This window comes from Phalacrocorax carbo, chromosome 3 (genome assembly GCF_963921805.1).
Source record: "Phalacrocorax carbo chromosome 3, bPhaCar2.1, whole genome shotgun sequence".
In the NCBI taxonomy this organism is placed as follows: domain Eukaryota; kingdom Metazoa; phylum Chordata; class Aves; order Suliformes; family Phalacrocoracidae; genus Phalacrocorax; species Phalacrocorax carbo.
In genome coordinates, this window is record NC_087515.1 from 21,788,354 (window position 1) to 21,812,978 (window position 24,625).

Genomic DNA, 24,625 nt, shown 5'->3' on the forward strand with positions numbered 1-24,625 from the left:
AGACCAGTTCAAGAAAAACCTAGGGAATTTCCCTTATGCAGACCTTTCCACTTTTCTGATTCACTGCATAAATTTGTCTCTTTGAGAGAACTTTTGAGAGAACTATTTGAGAGAAATTATTCTACAGTGATAAATGTGGCACAACTGTTCTGTAATTTTGCTTTTATTCACTAGATACAGATCAGTGTTTTTCTTTTCTCCTAAAGTCGCCTTTATGTTGTGGGATTGTCTAATGACAAGCTCTTCAAAGGAGAGAAACAATATTCTTACGCACATGGAAGCCTTCCATTGTTTCCCCTGCTGCTCCTTTGGCTCGATGCTGTATTCAAGGAGTAATTGTGGGAAGTCAGTGCTCCTCTTCCTAAACATAAACTAGGTTGAACCGCACTCTTCCTGTCTGCTATTGTTAGCAAGAGCATTAGAAAACTGCTGTCTACCAAGTCAATCATGGAAAAGAAAAAGCAGGACAATTAGCTTTTTTTCACAGCTGAATGCAATACCTACATTTTACCTCCTGTACATAAGATTGTTTGTCAAATAATCTTAATGAGCGGGATGCTTTCATTCCCTTTAATGAAATAATATGGGGAAATAAAGCAAACAGGTTTAGGTTCTGCTTTTTTCTCAGTAATGACAGTGTCTTTCACACCAGTGTTATTCCATGAAGGGATCAGTTGTATGTTTGTTCAGCAAGCATAGTAAGGACTTTTTCAAACTTTCATAGTCTCTTTAGCTAAGATCATTATTAAGTAATTTGTCCTGAACCTTCTCTGTGTTGCCACAAAAGAAGTCGGTGAAATACAGTCACACTTAGACCCATATAAGTAACTAGTTCCTGTATTTCTTAGTGTCTTCTTGATTCAGTTTGAGATAGTTGGGTGAAAGTCAGAGCAAAAGAAAAAAAAAAACCCAAAACTTAATATTTATGGATATATTTATTTGCAGAGAAGGATTAGCATAAAACATGTGTAAGAGAAATGCATTACATGGTTGCAAACTATTAAGGAGGATCTTACTATAAATTTGTTCTTTTCAAGCCTGGATAGCTGTAATGAAGCTTTTCCTGCTGCTAAAATTTTCTCCACTGATATGTCTTGGGGATTTTGTTATTCACAATCTTCCTTCCAATGCAAGGAATTTTCACTGGGGTCAGAAAAAGTGTTGTTTTAGGGCAAGTGTGAAATATCATATGGAAATTCCTAGTATAGAGGAAAGAATTTAATTTTGTGTTTGGAATTAGGTTCAAGCTTTTGGTTTTGTTGTTTAAAAAATACTTCAAAAAGCAATATTAATTTTCTGAGCAACACATCTAGTTGCCAACTGTTTTGAAGACTGTCAGCTTTTAAAACATGCATTTTGTGACATAGTAGAATATTTGCAAGTATCAGATATGGATGATTTGGGCCCAAGAGATTAATCAACTTAGTCTAATTTAACATTTTTATTCCTGCTTCTTATAAGGAAGGAGATTTATAAGGCATCCTTATAAGGTGGATGCATGTATCGTTTCATAACATGATTCTGAGGAGCATATCATCCTTTTGATTAGGGTAAGAAAATGTTCTTTTTTATATGTAATAAAGACAGTGAATGATGATAAATATGATGAAGGATCTTTTGGTTAATGAGGCATTAATAAGTGTAAGCTTTCCAGGAAGAGATGAATAAAATGATTGTATTTACTGTGGCTGAGCAATGTATTTAAGAATATCTAGTATTGCTATTAAAAAAATGCTCTTTTAATAACCTTTTCATGCAGATAACCATAGGCCTATGTGAACGTCAAAAGTAAGGAGTCCTTTTCTGTGTAGAAATGCTCAGTTTTAAACCTGAGTTTGAAACTGCAGGCCTTCTGCAAAAGCAGTGGAAAGACAAGTGTTCATTTGGCAGAAAGAGTGAAAAAGAAGTCTTGAAATGTGAAATGAGATCTAATGGCTTGTGCTACAACAAACTTTACTAACCTACATGGTCAGTTGAAAAGACTAGATGGATTTGGGGACAGATGCCCATCTTAAAAATGTACATTTTCATGTCCTTGTGTTCCAGAAAAGTCATTATTCTGGGCTGAAAAATGGTTTAAAAAGTTGAAACGTGTTATAATTTTCTGTCAAAGCAAAGAGTTGACAGGTTTCGGTCTAAAGAAGTCAAGGCCTTGTTCAAATTGGAGCATTTAAATGCAGTAAAAGTTGTTGGAGCAGAGTCTGTCTAAAATACTCTGGCCATAGTGTAGGAGGCCAGTAATGTGATATAATTATGCTCGAGAGTTTGGTTTTCAAGGGACGATTCGAAGTATTCTCATAGCAAAATAATATCTTCCTTATCGCTTGTGTTCTGGGGCGCTGTTTGGTCTTTGTACCTTAGGGCCTAAATGAATATTCAGCAGTTCTGTAGGGATAAGGACTAAAACCCTGGTCCAGCTGAAGTCAGTGTTTTCACAGTGATCTCATATATTCAGTCTAGAGTATTCCCTTTTTTAATTTTTTAAAATTATTTTTTAAGCCATAAAGAGTTGTTACAGTCCTTACCAGGTGGTTAAACTGTGTATATACTGGGCTGGAAGAGCATTTCTTGGCATAGGATGAATGGTCCTGAAGACATTTGTCCCATCTAAACTTCCTGGCCAAACTGGAAGACACTGGAAGGGCAGCAAGGGGGTTGAAGCATGCCACGATAAGCTGTTTGAGGCACATGCGGTGCTTCCTGTGGTGCTGAAGTAACACCAGTTTTACAGCTATGGGACACATGGGATTACTTGTGAAATCTTCCTGACATTGGAAGATTTCAACATTATGTAGGTCAGATTTGCATGAGAGCATGGTTTATGTATGGGGCCTGTTGTTTTAAAGCGGAATGTAATGACTTACCCATTGCCCGGCTGAGTGCTCTTTTTAAATGTTAAACACCCGTGGAACTACGGTGGAAGCAGCCTCAGTTGGCCACATTTCTGAGAAAAGTGCATCACAATAGCACATTAGTCATCCTTGCTCGATCAAAACAAGAAGGGTGAATGAAAAAGCATAGCACAATGTAGAGCTCTCAAGAGCAGCTTATATTGAAAGAGCTGCGTGGTTGGGTTGGTGTTTTTTGTTTTTTTTTCTTTTTAAGCGTGTGTGAAGACACTGCTGCTACTTGAAAGCCTCTCAGTTTTAGGTTTGAAAAACTACAGGCTCTTTAGGATTGCAGGACCTATAGTAATGGTTGATTCAGCCCTTTATGCTTTGGAAGAAGAGAAGCAAAATTCTGGCTTCTGCTGTGGCATGAGGCATCTGATGCGTCCTTGGAAACAACAAAGTAAAAAAGGTTTGTCTGCACTGTGTAAACATTCAAGAGCACATAACATTTTCTGGGTGAGCTGGGTTTTTGTCCTGAGTCACTACATTCTTCTTTCTCCACAATGGTGCAGTTAGCTGCTGCTTTCCAGCATGTTACACAGTGCAGTTGCATGGCATGTGAACAGTGTTTGGAGCACATGAAAGACTCTTTAAGTAATAGTGACCAATTGCACTATATTGAATAAACACTGTTAGTCTTTTTCTATTTCAGTGTGTAATAAAGGGCAGTTTTCCAGGATTGATTAAATGGTGCAATGCCAGATGTTAGGCTCTCTTGAGCTGTATGTAATGCTCAGGGAAAAAGGCAGATTTGATGACTTATGGAAAGACCTTTGCTTATAAAAGCAAAACATAGAGATGGTTTTATAGTCTCAGTTGTTGGCAGAAAAAATAGAAGGAACTCTAAATGCAAAAGAATGATTTGAGCACTGAGTATGTTAACTAGGTGTCATGGTTTAACCCCAGCCAGCAACTAAGCACCACACAGCCACTCCCTCACTCCCCCCTGGTGGGATGAGGGAGACAATTGGAAGAGTAAAAGTGAGAAAACTCATGGGTTGGGATAAAGACAGTTTCATAGGTAAAGCAAAAACCATGTGTGCAAGCAGAGCAAAACAAGAAATTAATTCACTGCTTCCCATCAGCAGGCAGGTATTCAGCCATCTCCAGGTAATCAGGGCTCCATCACGTGTAACTGTTACTTGGGAAGACAAATCCCCATCACTTCAAATGTCCTCCCCCCTTTCTTCTTCTTCCCTCAGCTTTATATGCTGACCATGATGTAATATGGTGTGGGATATCTCTTTGGTCAGTTGGGGTCAGCTGTCACAGCTGTGTCTCCTCCCAGTTTTTTGTGCACCCCCAGCCTACTCGCTGGTGGGGTGGGGTGAGAAGCAGAAAAGGCCTTGACTTAGTGTAAGCACGGCTCAGCAACAACTAAAACATCCCTGTATTACCAACACTGTTTCCAGCACAAATCCAAACACAGCCCCATACTAGCTACTGTGAAGAAAACTAACTCTACTCCAGCCAAAACCATCACACTAGGCCATCAAGATGAGAATGATTTTTGTGGCTGCTTGTAAAATGATGCATCAGTCAGATGTTAGCCAGCATTTAAAGAAAGGGTCAAAAATGCAGCAGTAGAGACACCTCGATATACCTACCAGGTGATACTCATAATGCTGAAGGCACCAAGCTCACACCTCTAAGTTCACTTCGTGCTTCATTCTCATGTTTGTTCATCCAGCCTCTTTGGTTCTGTGGGCAAAATTTCATGCTGGAACTCACTTAAAACTGGCTCATGAATCCACTGGGATATGGGGAGTTCTTTAAGAATATGAAACATTTTTACATGTAATATGACTTAGACATTGGCCTTTTTCTGTACAACTAATTTCATTATAATTTCAAGCTGTGATGTTATGCAACAGAGAGAATCACCCTCCGCTGTTATAGTCCCTTTTATTCTCTGCCTCTTATTTGGTTTGCCATTGAAACTTTGGGACAAATGCCTCAAGAAATGGTGCAACAGTCTCTCTAAGGCTTTGGAGGCCTGGACAAAGCAATGGAGAGAACATGCAACGTGCAACTTATGCACTAGGGAATCATGAAGAAGACATTCAGTTATTGTTTTTTTGTATTCTGAGTAAAATTACAGTTGTAATTAAATTAAAATACAGAACTCGGTCTTACGAGGTGTTCAGCACCCTCTGCTCCTTCTGACGACAGTAGCTTTGAAGAGTGATAGTTCAGATTTATTTTTTTCCCCTCCCCTCCCATGGCTGTGTACCACAGTGACATTTGTTCCAGTCCTGAGATGGCATTTAGATCAAACATTTGGAATCCAAGCCTCCTACTCTGCTTAAAAGACTAACTCCAAGGCACATAATAAGGCTATGAGGATAAGCTGCTGCTTCAGATGAGTGGAAATATTGTTTTAAAAACTATGCGTGTGTCATAGGAATTCAGAACTAGATTTGGGGCTTTTTTAAACTCCTTTTTAAAAATGCTGGATTATTATTGGGCACGATCTGTATTTGTGTTACACTAAAATGTAATTGACAAGAAATGAGTCTTAACCTATTGTGCTTTTTAGGAGATCACTAATTTTTAAAGAAAACCTTTGTTCAGTGAGTTACAAGTGATGTGTCCTAAAAAATAAATTTCCAAATATGGATTAGACCTCACAATATAAAATAGTTTGGTTTATGCCCAAACAAATAATAAACTTACTTGTCTGATATTAAGCATTAAAGTAGGATTAACTAAAGGTGCCTTAAAAAAAAAAGAAAGGACGATTCCTTGAATGAAACTTCAGAAGGGCAAGGTTTTGCACTCTGTGTATGCTCCCTATACATTTGACTTTGGACAGAATGTGAGTGCAAGAGGGGATTTTGAGAATGTCAGGGGGAAAATGTCAAAATTTCATTCACTTAATTTCGAGAAGATGTGAGTCTTAGCTGCCTGTGAGTATGTCTGCCTGACTATGTCAAAGTTAAAATGCAGTTGCCTCTGGAATCAAGTTGACAACAGAATGATTAGGCAGTATCTGTGACCAGTTATTTATGCACCCTTCCTTAAAAGTACACAAGGACCAAGACAGCCCCACCAAGAGTCTGGGCTGAAGCACCCACTTGCAAGAAGTGTCATCAATGCAAATTCTGGGCTCAGCGTTGGGGCTGGTCCTGTTCAGTATCTTCACTGATGGTCTGGATGAGGGGATTGAGTGCATCCTCAGTAGGTTTGCAGATGACACCAAGCTGGGTGGAAGTGTTGATCTGCTGGAGGGCAGGAAGGCCCTACAGAGGGACCTGGACAGGCTGGATTGTTGGGCCAGAGCCAAGGGTATGAGATTCAACAAGGCTAAGTGCCAGGTCCTGCACTTCGGTCACAACAACCCCATGCAACGCTACGGGCTTGGGGAGGAGTGGCTGGAGAGCTGCCTGGAGGAAAAGGATCTGGGGGTGTTGGCTGACACCTGGCTAAACATGACCCGGCCGTGGGCTCAGGTGGCCAAGAAGGCCAACGGCATCCTGGCTTGTATCAGGAATAGTGTGGCCAGCAGGAGCAGGGAGGTGATCGTGCCCCTGTGCTCGGCACTGGTGAGGCCGCACCTCGAGTACTGTGTGCAGTTTTGGGTCCCTCACTACACGAAGGACATTGAGGTGCTGGAGCGTGTCCAGAGAAGGGCAACGAAGCTGGTGAAGCGTCTAGAGAACAAGTCTTATGAAGAGTGGCTGAGGGAATTGGGGTTGTTTAGTCTGGAGAAGAGGAGACTGAGGGGAGACCTTATCGCTCTCTACAACTATCTGAAAAGAGGTTGTAGCGAGGCGGGGGTCGGGCTCTTCTCCCTAGTAACAAGCAATAGGACGAGAGGAAATGGCCTCAAGCTGCGCCAGGGGAAGTTTAGGTTGGATCTTAGGATAAACTTCTTCACCAAAAGGGTTGTCAGGCATTGGAACAGGCTGCCCAGGGAGGTGGTTGAGTCTCCATCCCTGGAGGTATTTAAAAGAAGGGTAGACGTGGTGCTTGAGGATATGGTTTAGTGGTGGACTTGGCAGTGATAGGTTAGCGGTTGGACTCAATGATCTTAAGGGTCTTTTCCAACCTTAACGATTCTATGAGTCTGTGATTCTGTTTCAGAGGAATTGAAGTCGATATTAAGCCTGCTGGTAGCTGAACAGGTTCCATAGGTGTGTATATAACGTGTTGTCTTCAGTGTCACTGGACATATCTTACTGCTGCTTTTTATATCTCTATGACTGAAAGTGAAAAAGAAGCAAGCAGGGGATGGATGGACAGCGTGGGGAAGGTTTGTCTTCACTCTTCTCGCAGTTCTTTGATCCTACCCTTCAATCCTGATGCCTAGGGAGCTGCAGAATGACACTATTGCTCAAAACTGGTTTTGTTCTTGGATTCTTCCCTTAGAAACATAGTTTTTAGATGAAGGAGAAAACAATTATTTCTTCTTCTAAAAATTAGTAGGCTGGAGTTAATTGAGGATGTAGGCAAAACCACAGAAATCTACCTAGGGGAATGTATCTGAGTTTCCATGTCCTGTGCAGAAATGAGAAACCAAGAAAAAAATGTAGGTGTCACTCTATAGTGATCTGGATGTGGGAGATTAATTTCAGAAAATGACTGGCATTTTTGTGGAGGGAAGTTGTTTTTTTTTTAAATCTGAATTAAAATATAAGTGCACTTGCAAAGTGAGCTTAAATCTAATGAAACAAAATGGGGGACCAAAATCTGGTAGACAGCAATGAAAATAAAAATAATTTGTGACACAAGTGCTTTCCATTAAAGAACCTCAGCATGGTAGATGAATCTTGTCCTGTTTGAAAATACAAGGTCTCCTGTGTCTCTGCAAAATGCACAAAAATGGGCTCCTAGAATTTCAGTACTTTAACAAAGCCTTAAAAAGAGCTGAAAACGAGGGAGTCCTCACCCTGAACGTCAGCTACTTGGCAAAGCTTTGGACAGTTGGCATTAACGTCAGTGCTAGTGTTCAGCTGACATCCTTGTTCAATGTATCTTTCTTACTGCAACTGGCAAGGGACAAGAGCTATTGTGACTGAAACTTTGAAAGCAATATTTAATTAAGTAAATTGATGTGCTCATTGGGAAACTGCAGATGATGTCTATGTGGCCTTTTTTTCTTTATTAAAGGCTCTTGACGGGATGCTCTTTGCATTTAACAAAGTTATATCTTTACAATAAGTGCTTAGTGGTTTGCATGCTTCAACTCACCGCTCAGTGGGTATCAGTGGTGGAGTTTTTCCTTCAAACCTATACGTTCTCCACCTACACCTTCAGGAAAAAATACAATATTAGATGGTGTTTGGCTTGTGCTGAAGGTACAAATCATCCTTCTTACTGAAGTCTGAAATGCTGTTCAGTTCTGCTTAAGGACCCAAATCAAGAAAAAGATAACATTTCAGCGGGTTGCTTCCCCCCTCTTCCAAAAGTATTTTTACATACACAGTGCTCATGGAAGTGAAAAGGAGAAAAATGCTAACATTTTGGAGGGGAAAGCAATTAACAACTTGTGCAGGGAAAGATGTAATCATCCTCTGCTTGGGCTTCCTGAGAAAGAGAGAGAAACCAAAGTGTGAATGCTAAAGGGTTAACCACAGCATTGAGAGTAATTTTCTATTGTTTTTCTATTAATATAATTCACCAACTTACCACTCATCACCTTTTCCAAGTTGTCTCCCTATAGCAATGAATGGCGCCATAGACAAACCAGATGCAATCTTGTCTCTGTTTTCTTTTCATAAGAATTTGCAAATTTCTTAAAAAGAAAAGTAAGGAAAAGTGTGAGAAAAATGTTTGTTTTGTAGAAGCTGCACCAAGAAGCATTGAGAGTAGGGGACTCTCTTTTTGCTCTAATCCCCTCTGCTATCTGATGGGCCTCTACATTTCTGCAGTATGACTTGATTTCCTTAAAGGAGTTGTTCTGTGTCATTGAAACAAACCTAGATTCCCTTCACAGCAATCTTGATGATCTCGAGCTTGTATTATGAATATTTAAAGCGTGTTGTCAGAGCCCTAGGTCCAAAATTGGACTCTGTTCCTCCTCACCTTTTAGTTTGCTGTAAAAATATCTGCACATAATTGCCACATGCATGTTCTTCTGTCTGCAGCATGATAGCATGAATGCATGGACTGTTTTTTGTTATAGGTTTTTTGTTTTGTTTTGTTTTTTCCCCAGTAGTGTTGCTCAAAGTCCTTAAATTTAAGTCTTGTCTTTACTAGGTAAATCCATTATTTTTTCCTTAAAAAGAAATCTATGGCTTTTCTCCTTTTTTGGTCTCTAAGCTCCTTTCAGTTTTAGCTGACTTTAAAAGATGGAAAGCATTTATATTTCTTTACATGGCAAACAACCATATGCTTTATTTGAATGTAGGTTAATTAAGTTTTTAAAAAAAAACAAACAAAAATCCAGCCCAAAGCCCAAATTCATGAAAACAAAAGGTGTCCGCAAGAGCAGATAGTTTGTATCTCTTTTCTTGCAGTTAAATCTGAGATGAACGTAAAATGTCAAGTGTCCTCATTATAATAGCAGATTTCTAGGTTTTTACAAGCATAAACAATTGTTATAAGAGTTACTTGTTTTCCTTTGATGTATCTTTTATAACTTATGTAATTTTCAATGAGCTGCACAGACTAGGCTCTCGCATTGTGAGTGAGTGTTCGTCAGCAGTCCAGGCAGAACTTCTGGAGGCTGGTCACATGAAGAAGTCATCCTCCTCCATTCAACTGCTGAACTTCAGCAAAGGCTAGCCAAAACAGATTTAAAACAGTTATTGTTCTGCAACAGCAATTACTGTAGTTGCTACAAGGAAGTTAGATGATCATAAATGGGAGGAAGATCAGTTCAGCAATTGTGAATCCTTGCTGCTACTCGTTTCTCAGTATAGAGCCTTGAATGAATAGAATTAACTTGTATTTGTTTAGAAAACACAATTGAGGCAATATTTTACATTTGCCACCAAGCTGCAGAAAAACTCATTAGTAAAAAGAAAATCAACATTAGTTCCTTCCTGTCAATTGCACAACAATGAATTTTTCTCACCTTATTTGATGATTTGCATATATGCATGTGCATGTAGGCTGGTTGGCCTATTTAAATAGTAATGGCAAGACCTGAAAAGTTTATTGCCTTATATGGAAGATTTTTTTTGACAACTTCTGTCGCCTTTTTGATCAGTGGGGAGCTTTGCCATATGATGTTAGTGGACCAAGACTTTGTCGAGTGTTGCTAGCCCCTAACACTGGAAATCTGCCAAAAAGCCCATCTGACTTCCTGGCTGATGTTGCGTTTGAGGTATCTCTGGCTCTTGGTGTTGAACAGGAGAAAAAGCTTACACTTGGATAGATTTTCCTGACTTTTGAAGAGCATCTTGTCTCTGTATCTCTTGCAGACTGTGCTGTAAACACTTTTTTAACTACTTCCAGAGCTCGTTTCCACAGGCACAACATTTGGCTATGCCATCTGATTACCACCAAAACAGAGGAAAACAGTCTTACACAGTCACTTTGTTGACTGCCTTATACTCTGTTATCATCCAGCCGGTGTTTACAGGATGCCACAGTTAACGCTGCCCAGATGCTCTATCTGTGGGAAACCTAGAAACCAGGCAGCACCAACCGCCAGTGTTTTCCAAATTCAACTGTCTTATCCGAGGTCTAGCCTGTTTGTGCAAGTGGGGGTCACCCCATGGCCTGGGTGTGCTGTCAGTTAGCCCTGACAGGAGATAGCACTGCTGAAGATGTTGAAGTTTGTGTTGTTTAGGCCACTTACGGCTTTTCAGCAAACGTTTTGGAACAAAGTGATGTGGATTCCCTGGTGGTTTGTTGACCTAAGAGCATTTTTTAACCTAACACTGTGCTAGGAATACCGCCTCTTCCCTAACTACAGGAACCTTTTATGCAGTTGCTAGCAAAACACATGGATATTGCAAGAGTTGCATGGTTTCCAGAAGATAGACTACAAATAGCATTTAGCCTGTATTTTCCTTTGGTCATTATTTTTGTGTTTGGGTGTACATTTTTTCCATTTTACTGTTTAACACACGTGCTGATGGTCACTAAAATCAGTCGTATCAGCTTTTCAAGATTCAGCTTTCTTAGGAGTGCTTGCTCCTAAGAAACACACAACATTTTCTTGTGACAGATTTTAGAGTGCATATATCACATTTGCATACCCACTAATCCTAAGAATTGAAGACGTAAAACCATTTTCAACCATGCTGAGGGGATAATGGAAGTAAAATATACAATCAAATTATATAGTGTCATTATAAATTCACGCCAATGATATTTTACTGAAAAGAGTTAATATTTTTCATTAAGTAAACACTTCAGAAATGGCCACATTCCACTAAATGCATATCTGGAGTGTAAAAAAAGGTCAATAATTTGTAAGTACCTCCATTAATTTCCTACAAATTGCATTAAAGGCACAGAAATCTCTCTCTAAAACAACTTCAAAAAATTATATATCTTTGATTATGTTTTTTTAAAATATGCATTTCAATTTCATCCCTTTTAAATTTTTTTTCTAAATGGGTTCTTTGGAGTTGTGTGTTTCTATTTAAGAAGTGTGTGTGTGTTTGTTTGTTACCCAAGGAATTAATAATTAGTTTCCTGTATATTTTGATCATCTTATACAAGAAACTTTTGTGTACAACACACGAATGATGCCATTACCTGAGGTCCTACTACGCTTTTAAGCGTGTGAATAGACATTTCTTCCTTTAAGGGCTGGAGCTAGGGTTCTTTTAACTGCTTCATATCCACATTCCAAAACCTATTTAAAAACCTGAGTCTAAAGCCCAGCTGACAATGAACTCTATTTTCAGCTAAAACCCCCTCCTCCCCCGCTTTGCCACACACTGTTTCTGCTGCTGGTCCACTTGTGATAAAGACCAAAACTGTTGTTTGGCTGACATGCAGAAGGAGTTGTTTATCAAAAGGAGGCTATTCTAGGAGGATATGCTCTTTAAACAGAACAATGGGGATTTTGAAGATAACCAAATCAGTACTACATAGGTGTTAGATCTGTTTTAAATTGTTTCTGTGTTGGAAAGTAGGAGGGGGCCCGGGTATTTGGCTTTGAATCCCTGGCTTGCAAGTGTGAAATGGCTAAATCCAAATTAGCTGCCAACTGTGCTTTGTACTGCAGCTCATGCGTATCTACAGGGCATGAGCACAGCACCTGGGGAGCACAGCACTGGGGGTGTGGGGAAAGGGGCCTCGGAAAATACAATTTCATTTCATGGTCCAGCTGTACCTTGTGCTTCACCCAGGGTTTTTTAATCCATCCCTGGTGCTGCCTAATTCAAATGGCAGTTCCTAAAAGCAGATCTGTAGGTAGAGTCATCTTTTACCAGTTAGATCAGTTTATAGACACATACCCATTCTACTGATAAAAATTAACTGGTTTCTGGACATGCAGAGAAATATCAATAGGTGGTAAGTCCGAGGAAAAACCAAGGAACCTCAGGGAAAACTTAGTTCTGTACAGAAGATTAGCAGATGTGTGATGCATTATGTTTGCTCACACCTTCTGCAGAGAGAGAATCTCACCAAGAATAAAAGTGACCTTCAAAGGCAAGGGAGAGGAACATTGTATTTCCTGTCAAGCTCTTAGATGGCTGTTTCTCTTCTTTCTAAGCTATGACAATCCCTAATTTTCTTTAATGAAAACTTTTCTTCAACTATTTTCGTTTATTTGTGTTACTTCGGGATGATACCCTAATACCTGCTACCAGATCCAACTGAAATTTTCCCTTTTTCATTTACTTGCAGTGGTCTTTTGTGGTACAGTGATCTCATTTAAAAATCTCTTTCTAAAATTAAAAAAGTGAAGATTCCCTATAAATAACAAAGTATCAACTTTTTTCCTCCCTTCTGCTCCCCTCCTCCCATCCCCGTTAACAGCCAATACTTCTGCCTGTTTTCATATGATGCCTCTATACATGAAAAGAAAAGGAGCAGAAAACTTCCTTCTTCTCTAGTGCTCATTATATGCAAACGATTTATTTAAGACCACACAGTGAACTGCTTGCAAGAGTGGGATGATTCTCTCTATCAGTCATCTGGTTAAAGCTCAGCCTAAATATGCTTGGATACTTGTGGGCGGTTCAGGGGAACATCTGGAGGTGCCCACTTTCCCTGAAATGTCTGTTTTGATTGATTAGGGAAGGAGAAATGTCTTTTGCATTAATCTGGTAGACATCTCCTGGCCCCAAAATTCAGGAATAATCTCTATTCAGTGTAAGCTTCCTACCTTCTCCCTCCTCCAATCCAAATACAAACTTTTAAGTGTGGAAAGGGCACCTCAGTGACCCCTGCCTAACATCACTGACACAGTTTGGCATCTTTACCTGAAGCCTAGATTTATTTTCTTAAAGATTCCTAGTAGGTAAACCCCATGGAAAAACTAACTCTTGACAGCTTTTGCTGTTTTGACCATCATCTTTTACAGCCAAGTGTGATGCTGTGGAGACTAGGAGGGGCAGTCCTCTTTTTTGTGCTAGAGCCAGCCTTACTGTTCGTCTTTTATTCTGTCCTGAAGTGATGCACTTTCAGAAGCTGTTTCGCACAACTAGGAAGAAAAAGTGACACCATGGTTATTCAGAGAGACGTAGGGACGCGCTTTATGCAGCAAGGTAAGTGATGTAGGCTGATTATTGCAGTAAGTTTTACCAGAGGCAGTGCTGGCAAGAGAGGTAAATAATGAACCCTTTTCTGTACTTGCTCAGAGTAACTGTGTCGCAAGGGGACACAAGTATATCTCAGTCAACAATCACAGCCCTGTAATTTCCTGTGGTGGGCAGTCCTGGTGGAACTACACTTTGTGCTCTGCTGTTAAAAGTTTGCTTCGTAGGTATGTTGTCTGGGATTTAACCAAAGGAGATCTTATTAAATCCAAATGATCCTATTTAAACGGAAATAGATTCCTAAAAAGGGATGGGGTTTTAATTAGTGTGTCACTGTACAGATTTAGGGGCCTATTGTTTGCCCTGATGTTTGAAAATGCTGCCCTTGACTTTTTCTTTTCTTTTTTTTCTTTTTAGATCTTATCCAAGTCAAGAAACCATACTTCCATTTAAGTGTATGTTTTTTGGCTTTGTTCTAATAATACTTGTCCTACCCACATAGATTTAACTGACCAGTAATAAAGGTTGTGCCTAGTTATCCCAATAGCTTGTATACATTGACAGGGGTGACAGAAACCAGTTTTTATGATAATGTAAAGTGTAGAAACCCTGCAAAGAAGAAATACATTCCCATACTTCAAATACCAAACAGTTTAGAGGAGGAAGCATTTATACCTCATAGTACTGCTGCAGTCCGGTGAGCACTTCACTGTTGTGCAGGTACCCACAAGCCAAAGTTTGCCAGCGTGTGAGCTCAGTGCATTGATTGTTGCTGCTTGAACTCTGGACTTGCTTTGCTGATTCGTTGTTTGCTTTAACCACAATGCTGGATGGAGCCTTTGGAGACTATCACAATGTAAATAAATGCAAGTGTGTTTGTTTCTAGCCTGTTTAAAAAAAAAAAAAAAGTGTATGTGTCAAAGAAGGGGGGAAAAGCTGTTAAGGATTCATTTGCATGCCTTTGAGATGCAGGAGGTACAGGAAGCAATGGGTTTAGGGGAGGGCTAGCAAAATCATTCCATAGGGGTAAAACAATAGGGAAACACGAGAGTGGTTAGATGCTGTTAGATTAGATTAGTGCAGATTGATTTGGCAAGTGGTGTTTATTTTGCTATTAATTATACAGAGGTACTTAAAGCTTGCAGAAGAGGTCTTACCCTACAAGTCAGCATGAAGAATGGTTAGTTTGGTGGGTGTGTATTTTTTTTTTCTATATCATCCGTAGGAAGAGATTGCAAGTTTTAATTTTTTTTTTTTGGGGGGTAAGGAGGCTATACTTCAACTAGCAAATGAAAGGTAGCAATACGGTAGTTCAGGCATACTAAATTGCTCTGCTGTCATGATTGTCCCTAGGCTAGATTTTTGTTCATCTTTTGCATTAGTGATATTTTTCTTGGTGTTTTTGTCCTTGTTATAGTTTAAAATACAGTGAAATAAGCTGACTCGTACCAAGTTTTATGTTTCAGCAAAGGAGACACTGCAAATAGAAAGAACAAATGAATTCACAGCTGGCTAGAGCTAATTTTGTGTAGTTACTAGCTTACAAAACGGATTTCTCTGACAGTTAGCTCTTTGAAAGTAAAATAGGAGGCATGGCATGGCCTGAAACTGAGGGAAAGGTTGGAGTTTCGGAGGGACAGCCTCTTTGTACAATTGCCAAATCACCTCTCATTTACTTTGTATTTGTAGACATAAAATAGGGCACAAGTCTGATGGCTGCAAACAATTCTCCTCAGTACTTGTGGTTTCCCTTCAAAGTTTTTACTTGCTGCAAATGTTTTCTCACTTTTTGTGAGGGAGAAACCTGGTGTAAGACATGGCTATGGAGTGTCAGAGTTCAGCAAAACGGTCTGTGACGAAGCCTCCCCACCACTTTAGTGCACCTACTGCTGCTCACAGGAGCCTCCAGAAAAACCTGAATCAAAACAGCCACGCTGCAAGTAGGTGGTGATGCTCGTAGCCAGTGGGAACCTTTTCCAGCAGCATGTTTGGACTAGACAATCCCTGTTCCACATCCTCGACTATCTTCCTCTACTTCCTTCTGGTACTGCTCTTTCATACTTCTTTTCTCCTGGTTTAGTTACTTCCTCCTCTGAGGACTACACAGATGCACAATCCCATCTTGTTTACAATCTCTTTTAATCCTGCTGTGAGGGAGGGCTGCTTCCGTTGCTTTGCTCCCTTGTAATGCAACTAAAGCCACCATCAGCCTCATCTAAAGGAGGGAGATGGTATGTCATCAGAGCTTCTCCTGACCTCCAGGCCCCTCCTGTCAGGTACCTCTCTTTAGGCTGCACCTTTAGTAGATAAACAGATAACGGGCTCCTGCATTTCTCAGTGCAGGTCTTTCTTCCTCAAAAGGGACCTATGTGATCTTTGGAAAATACATGTGTTTGCCACAATATTATTCTATTAGCATAACATGAGTTCCAAAAGCTGGCCTATTTATCCACCTTGGGTGACTGTTCTGCTTTTTCTCTCTTAATTTCTAAACCAAATTTAATCTGTCTATTAAGTGCTACAAAAACTATGTGTAGACTGGTACTTTCTGGCTTAAGTTAACTGTAGGATGGATTTGTATTTTTCAGCATTTCCTTTGACCCACTTTGCTAAATTAGTTTCCAGTTTCCTTGAAAAAGAATGTCTTGTCTCCTTTCTGGTTTTGCTATTTCCTTTTGCTGGCTGAAATATTTAACAAAAATATTGCAGCAAGCAAAAGCCATGGACAAAGTGTAAGCGGGGGAAATTTCATTGGCTAAACAATACAGAAGGTCAGACTTTGTGACCTTCACTTTTAAATGTATTTTCAGACCTTCCTCAATTCTTAACTGAATTACAATTGGCAAGATTTTTTTGCCTGATTGCACATTAGGCAGGTTGAAGATAAATCCTTTTCTGTTTCAGTTTTTACTTTTGTGATGCTTGTGATGATGTCATCATATTTGCTTTTTGGTCGTCCATGGAGTGTTTCATAATAAGTGTATTGCCTGGTAATAAACCAGTGGACTCCCTCTCCCTGTATTGTTTTTTTTGAGAGCAGAAAAAGGCAGCTTTCACATCTTCATTGCACATTCTAAGTCATTTTAAAGAAGGAAGAAAGGAAAATGAGATAAATACTTAGCCTACCCCTTCATAGTTGTCTTTTAAACACGTGGTACTTTGCTTGGAAACAGTGAGTAATCGTTACGTTTGCAGCTCTGCCCGCCTGGATGTTTCAGGTAAGAAATGAAGTATTTTGCTGACACAGGGCCCTGCTTACTCCAGTGGGTTTCTCTTTGTGCCTTTTGAGAGGCCAGAAAATCTAGTGCATAGGTCATGCAAAGGGAAATTAATTTGGTGCCATCTCGTTTGAGTTCCTGCTTATCCTTATCATGTGCCTGTGCCCTCCTCCACTGGCTGGCAGAGGCTCTCCGGAGCAGCCCGTGTCAGGAATAGCAAGGAGAGCTGCTTTGGGCTGGAGTGGGGCTGGCTCCCCAGCCTTTAGGGAGCTGGCTGGCTCTGCGCCTGCCCTTGTCACATGTGCATCAAGCTGGCAGTGTCACACTGCCTCTCCTCCTCTCTTGTACTGGCAGTGTTTCTGGATCGTTTAAATAAGATAGTTCTGAAAACGTAGAGTTGCAGTTTTAGAGGCTGACTTTGGGCAGCGTTTACATATTAGATGCCAGATCATGCTCATCTCTGTACTGAATTTACCTTATCTGCTGGGAGGTACTCAGAGCTACGAATGTGACAGAGAGGAGAAGGGCTTGCCTGTGGTGTTTGGAAGGGGAGCATGAGAGGGATGCACGAGATGGTTGTGTCAGGGCTTGATGTCTTGGGGCTAGCTGGAGCTGTATCAGTGCAAACCATATGTAGGAGGCTAGGACAAGTGCGGTGAAAGCCACAACAGAAGATCCTCTCATCTCAGCGCAATGCACCTATAACCAGGACTTTGTGGTATTACAGCTACATAAGTGTGGTTCAAGCATTGTAAAACTAAACCCTTCCAAACATCAAAAATCATTCTCCTTTTGAAAGTTCTTCATTGTTTCAGCCTTCCCCTCCTCCCAGCCTCAAACTCCTTAGCATCACACTCTAGGCTAAGCATAATAAATCTCGCCCTCATTTTTTAATCTACTTGTTGGACACAATCCGCATGCTATGGAGACCATGGCACTCCTTTTGTATTATTTTTCCAGCTTTCAAGGTATACCTACTGTTTAGTGCTCTACTCATTCACACCATTACTCAAAACCCGACATTTCCTCTGTTTCATGTGAATTGGACAGCGTGAAATGTGTGCACCCAGAAACCTAACTGTAACCACCTGCTGTTTTCTCTATAGTTACCAGTAAGCAAATCCACTATAAGTATTTGTATCTCCACTTTGGATGCCAAAGAGACATTGATAGCTTTTGAGCCAATCATCTGACATGAAAAATAAACTCACTGAGGTAGGAACCTTGTCCTCTCATCTTTCTACTGTTTGAGAATTCATATTGTAGCTGTGATAGTTTGGATATTGCGACATCGTCAGAGCCATATAGAGATCCCAAACCTAGGACAAGGACAAATTTTTGGTAAGAGCTTCGTTACATAGTTAGCAGCCATAGCTATTTTTGAAAATGTTTAATGTCTGCGCATACCTGGATAAACTTTAGAGGACCTTTCTTAGCTCTTATTTTAGCAGTGTGTTCCAATGGTTATGCTAGTGACCTTTTTCATTACGAGAATTCATGTTAATTCATGGCAAGCCAGAACATTATTATAAACCTCTTGACTGTTCCATTTTTTAGGGCTTTGAAATGTAATCAAAGGTGGATTTATCTGATACTAAGAGATGAAACAGTTACCAGCCTTAGGTTTCCTCCCTTTTATTTTCCTAGGAAGTTACTGCCAGAGTAAACTGAAATTGGAGGTGGTTTATGTTAATGTTGCAGCCTGTAGACTGCACTTGCTCAGGAGTTTATCCAGAAGGATCAGCTGATCCTGCTGCAGAATGGTGACCTCTGGCAGAAACACAGGACAGAGACAGCTGCTTCAGCTCTCCCAGCTAAACCTGCTTAAGGCAGTGAGTGGGAGTTGTTAATACCATTATTTGTTTAATTGTAGGGCTAATAGATTTTTTGTGTATGTGTGCTTTATTACAATAGAACAAATGAAATAGAAGCAGAGGAAAAATTGAGTATACTACTTGGGAGCTGGTTCCCAATTATTATTCCTTTTTATTAATGAGAGCCTAAAATGAAAAGTAACCAGAAGCATACTTGGCTTTAAACTTTCCAGTTGTATAAAAAGGCAGCCCACACTGAAACGTCTGGTGCCATGGGGGTGTACAGTGCTTTTAGGAATACAGGGCAAGGGTGAATTTTTAATTAGCTTAGTCTTCTTATTTTCCTCCAAATATAGACAAGGCACTTCTTATCTTTCTCAACTTCGGTACTTGAGAATAGGCAGCCAAATGTGCTCTGAGAACTACTTGCTAGAGAAGTCTGTTAGAAAAATGGCAATCCAAAAGTTATTTGTATTTTAATAAAGAGAGGATAAAGTTCTAAATTATGATAGCTTTATGGAAGTGCAACCCTTTCCCTTCCCGCCCACCCCCACAATTTCCTTTATAAACAAAACAGAGATAAACCAAATACTTGCTTCACAAGCTACTGCAGGGATCAAACTGGCATTGTGTGCTGGCTTGTGAGGTGCTGCACCCTTGTTCCAATACACCCGAGCCCTGAAACTCGTAGGGAAAGATATGTGTGCTGTGGGAACTACCTCCTATGCTCAGGCCCACTGCGAATCTGCAAGTAATGGTCCTCTCAGGAAAGAAGCTAAGGGCACTTGGCAGTGGAAAGTATCTTGCCCATACTGAGGATGGTGACAGAATTGGCAATGAGGAGGTGACTAGTCATTCTGCAAGGCCTGGTCTGGGGCCAGTTTTCATTTTCGTCTTGTTCTCTTTCTGTTTTTCTTTCTCTCTTGCTTTTGTTATTTATACCAATGAGCAAATGTTGCTTATTTTTAGCAGCCTTTCCATTTTGCTCAGGCGCTGATCCTAAGTAATGGAATGCCTGTGGCACTCCCTAGGGCACCATCTCACCTCTAATAAGAGCAGACAAATGCAAGCTTTGGTGCAGGGAGTTATTGATTTGCTTCCAGGCAAGCAGGTGCGTGTGATACATGTAAAAGGTGCCCATACATACCATATATTAGCACTCCAACATCTTAACAAGTGACCTTGCATGATCTGCCTTGGGCTGTTGGTGAGAAATTATTTCTTCATGTTGTGTAGCTCCATAAAACAAACAGCCTTGTAACTTGCTTATTTTAGAGTGTATCAGACCAATGCTAAAAACCCAAGCACACCCAAATCAGCACACCCATTTCCAAAAACAGAGCAAAAGCAAAGATCTCCCTCCCCTGAGTGCAGTCAATTTCAATTCTGGGAGGAGCAAAGTAGATGGATCTATTTATGGAAGCAGATGTAAGTGTTACATAGATAGGGGTGTGTGATGCAAGTGCCATTTTTTCATTTTTCTCTTCTAGATCATGTGTCACTGGGTTATTGCAGAGATGTTAAAACAAGGAACAATAGGCTCCTGAGGGAAGCAGTGTGGGAGGACATCCACTGAGGTGTGGTTTTCTAGGGAGCCCTTGCCTGACAGATTAGCAGCTGACCAGCAGCATCTTCCACTGAGTGTCCTAGCAGCTTTATGTCTACTTTCCTACTTTAGGACACAAATTTATGACCTTCTACACTGCCCCTCTTCTAAACCCCTTTAGGCTGGAGATAAAATGTAAGGGAGGGTGTATCCAACCTGAGACAACAAAGTTTATCCTTTACTATTCTTACCCAAACGTTATCCAAAAGTACTTCACAACCAAACAGGAATAGCTACATAATTAAGTTCAAGGTAGGAGATGCAGACTTTTATGTCTTGCCCATCCATGCCAGTCTTGCATCTCCCTGAGGTATGAGGGATTTCCTGGGAGAACAAGTGCCCTTGGTCACTGTGGCCTAGTTTGCATCAATAGACCTTCGCTCCTAGACACTAACATTTCTCTTGCTGTTGGTGAGGTGTTTTCTGGCTTATACCTACTGCAGTTTCAGCTGGAAGGAAAGCAGGTGAGGAGGTTGTCCCACACCCTCAGTGTCACTGGGATCCCACCCAGTCTGCAGGCATAGCTGCATAACTGTTTGGTTCTCTCAGTAAGGTCTGGCTTAGTTGTAACTAGAGTTACAGTTACAGTTAGTTAAACACTTTCTATAGGTTTTTGTCTTCCCCATTTTCAGGCCTGACCCATTTTGATAGGTTAGGGACTTACTATGTTGATGCTTATGCTGGCAGAGGAAACTAATTTGCTGCTGATGGAGGAAGACAGGAGGCTAGGGGGACATTAATCAGGTGCAACCAGAACAGCTGATGGCCCAGTGCTTAATTTGCTAATGCCTTGTCTACCCAACTGTTGTCACTTCTGCCACTGCTAGGAAATGACTATTGGTTGCAATTGAAATGTATTGGAGACAGGAGGCGGAGGAGAAACCTTGCTTAGGAAACAAAGTTATACTGCCTTTGAGAGGGACCCAAATACCTCTTCTACCATAGAACTGTGTGATCCTTCCACCTTTTCACCTTTTCCAGTTGCTGCTGGTTTTGTCCTTACTCTGGTGGATCTCTGTGATGAAGCAAGTCTTCTCTGTGCCAAGTCCCTGTCTGGTTACTGTCATGCAAGATCCAGCATTTATTAACTATCCCGAACATGGTGGAAGGGTGGAAGGTATCTATTCTGAAGCTGCTCTTTTAAATTCAGCCCTATTTGTATACTATGATCTGCATGCCTCTCTGCCCCCAAATTACTAAAATTGTAGCACAGTTGTCCAAGGCTTATTTTTTAGTAAATGACTTTTATAACTGGCATTCAGATTAACTGCCTTCTTCATCTGAATCACAGCAATACATTTAACATGTGTGGGATATGATACTGTCTCAAATAAATACAACACTGCGTCAGTAGGTGTTTTCATATTTTCAGGTAAGCAGGCTGGTGTTGGGAAAAAAGGTTAGTCTATTAACACCTCTGCTCAAAGCAAGCCAACTTCCTTTCTACATGGAATAATTAATTTTTCACATAAGCCTTATAGTGCCTCTGCTATGTTTGCACTTGTAAGTCTCAAACATTGCAGTACAGATCACCCTTTATTAGTGGAATCTGAGGTCATGTGTCTGCATTTAAAATTCACTGTGCGCGGGCTATCGTGCACTGGCTTGTCAATTCTGTAGGTGTAGGGGCTACAGGCCCGTATTTCAGCTGTGAAGAAAGCAGGGCCTCTTTTAGCACTTAAAGCACCCATGTGTGCAACTCACAGCTATGAGTACCTTCAGCAGACCTTTATAAATTCTATTGATTCATAGCTGGCATTTCACCATCTGTATGGGCAGGATTACATAGAAATATATGTGTCCTGTACATAACAGGACCATTTAGAGCATCCCTACAGCATAAAAATAAAGTGGACTTGGGCCCGAAAGCCATTATACCTCTGTGGAAGTCTTGCTGGGGAGAATATTGAAAGGCCTTTTGTCTGTCATAGCCCAGGGCCCACATGTGATTTTAGGTGGCTTCTGTTTATACAGTTCCAGCAAGGATGAAGGATCTTTAACCACAGACAGTTCAGAAATAGGTGATGGTGGGAGAAGTGATTGTAACCAGCATGCCAAGGAAATGTCGGAGATAGGAAAGCTTCTATCCTGAATCATGAATCCTGGGGCTTTCATGGATAAAAAGTTGCAGCTGGAGTTGGAGAGGGTGTAATGACACACAAATCTTTAGTTTAGTCATCTTCTAGAGTCATGCCTAGGGTTGGCTTACAGAAGATGGAAAAAACCTAATGAACCCTGAGGAGGACTGATCTGCATCTGTCCTCAATAGCTTTCTTGAAGGAGGTCTTTTTTTTTTTTTGTATTGCATGCATAACTGCTGTATGTTGCTGTTTCAAGCAGCTGTGTCTTGGCTACTCCAATATGCTTATTGCTGGAACTATCTCTTAAAACTCTGGCCAGCACCTGAAAAAATATTTTTATTTAAGATGGCATTAACATCTAGGTTTCAGCTACAGATTTGTGCTGGGCAAGAAGTAATTGAAATACAAGAGGCTGTCCATGCGCTAGAAAGCTTACTTCTGCCTGCAGGCACTTAACTTTGAAAGAAGAAATGGGTAAAGGTGATCTAGTTTTTTCATCCTATATGAGCTGGCTAGACCAGTCAGTGAGATTCTTAACCGGTGTGAGATTGCAGTAAAATGGGAGCAATCTGGCAGAACTGTAGAAAATGGGATGAAAAAAAAAAAAAAGTTGTGTCAATCAACACTCAGTAGAGGGGCTAGGAGAAGGACCTCAGGAATGAAGGGTAAGACTGGATTTCAGTTTCTCTGACTATCTTTGTCACCAAATTCTTATGTACCTATATACAAAACTTTTCACTGCTGTGCTAGATCCAGAATTTAAACCTTGTGCTGCTCTGTGCCAGAATCTGTTAATCTTGCACAATTCACAAGGGGCATGCCCAAGTGACCTAGAGTGACTATAACTATGTTCGTGAAAGAAGTCCCCATATAAGGTGAATTCTTAGTCATGCAGAGTATGAATTCATAGAAGCAGATTGGCATGTCAATCTGAAGGGGAAAAAAGAACATAGAAGAATATATTGATGCATTACGTCCAGTGGTACAGCACTGAAAAAGCAAATGGCTGTTCTGCAAAGAGGAAGGCAATCCCCTAACTTCTGAAATGTGAGAAAAAAAAATATGTCTGAAAGTTGTTTGTCTTTGCTCAGTGGATTTTCTTTCTTTATTATTCTCTCCCTCCTGCCTCTGCCCAGCATATTTCCAGCTTTTTTTAAAATCAGAACTGTTTATGGTGGGGTAACTATTAATAAAGCCCAGTAGAATGGTGACAGGAGGGGTAAATGCGTATAAGTTCAGGAATTGAAGGGGTACATTCACAAGTAAAAAAGGTGTGTTACCTCCAGCTAATTATCATATTTTTGTTAACAGATGTTGGTAAGATTTTAAGGTTGTCCTCTGTGCTAACAGGCCCACGAAAGGAAACTGGGAGAGCCCTGGGGTGAAAATTGCAAGCTGTCTGAGCGCAATGTTCAATACTATGGCTATGTTTTTAAATTACTGCGAGTAAGGAACCTTTTTGTCCTAGAAAGGTTGAAACATTAAATTAGATGTTTTGCAAACGTTTAAATATAAGCTTTTGTTAATATGTTATTGGCTAGTTAATATTTTGAATAAAATAAATCATTGTGAAAGCTTTAAAATTAACTCTTTGCAACTGATAATTTAATCATAATTATAGGCAGTGAAGAAAACCTAAAACATTCAGTAGTTTCAGCAGTAAAACTTAGGAGGATATCTTCTGAAATTCTCTAATATTTCTGATGCAAGAACAGAAGCAGAGAATTTATTTTAAGGAATTGCTTTTTGAAGAATATCCCTGCTAGTAATTTCTTTTTTATTCATGGAATATCCAAAAGAGGGGAAAACTTTGGGAAGAAAAAAAAATAGAATTGCAACTCACTGCTTAAGGTGTTAATATGATGCTAACGAACCATAGCCTTTCCACCGCGTAGCAGGCAATATTACCACCCATCTGTGCTGACTGCGATGTGCAAGCAGAAGTCAGGGCTGAAAACCCTCCACCTGTTTTTGGAAAGTAAGTGCACACACACTGAAGTTACTCAGCGTATTCGTTCCGTCTTCGGCGGTCTGGGTGGTGTTGTTACTACTACTTTTCTGCTGTCTCATATCTCTCACCGCCATGTGCCAGCTGATAGGGGAGCTGTGACATACCACACCCCCGTGGCTGGGAAGGTGGTCACATGGACTGGTCTCATCCAGAGCACTTTAAAGAAACTGATAAGCTCTATCTCGTTTAACTTGGCCTTTGGAAGACGCTTGTGGAAATTTCTGCAAAGGAGGTGACATCAGTTGTTGTCACAGCTGCTGTGTAAGTCTGCAAGACTGTGTCTGTTCAGTATCTGGCTGGGGTGTGTATGTGTGTGTAAGTAGATATTGCTAATAAATTGCATTTAAATCAAAAAACAGTTCATATGAAGTAGGTGAGGAGGTTCGATCAC

General features: G+C 40.5%; 1 long non-coding RNA gene across 2 annotated transcripts; it reads right to left on the reverse strand.

The window, feature by feature from the left end:
• Nucleotides 1-922: 922 nt before the first annotated feature.
• Nucleotides 923-24,275, reverse strand: LOC135312470 (uncharacterized). Of its 2 annotated transcripts, none has more exons than XR_010372013.1 (5): nt 24,067-24,275; nt 14,180-14,391; nt 8,523-8,628; nt 4,499-8,420; nt 923-3,276 (listed from the first exon to the last, which is right to left on the reverse strand). It is a non-coding gene; the product is annotated as an uncharacterized LOC135312470 (long non-coding RNA). The 2 variants fall into 2 exon arrangements; XR_010372012.1 differs by lacking the exon at nt 923-3,276 and adding an exon at nt 9,505-9,616 and having other exon boundaries at nt 7,498-8,420; nt 24,067-24,259.
• Between the last annotated feature and the right edge of the window lie 350 nt (nt 24,276-24,625).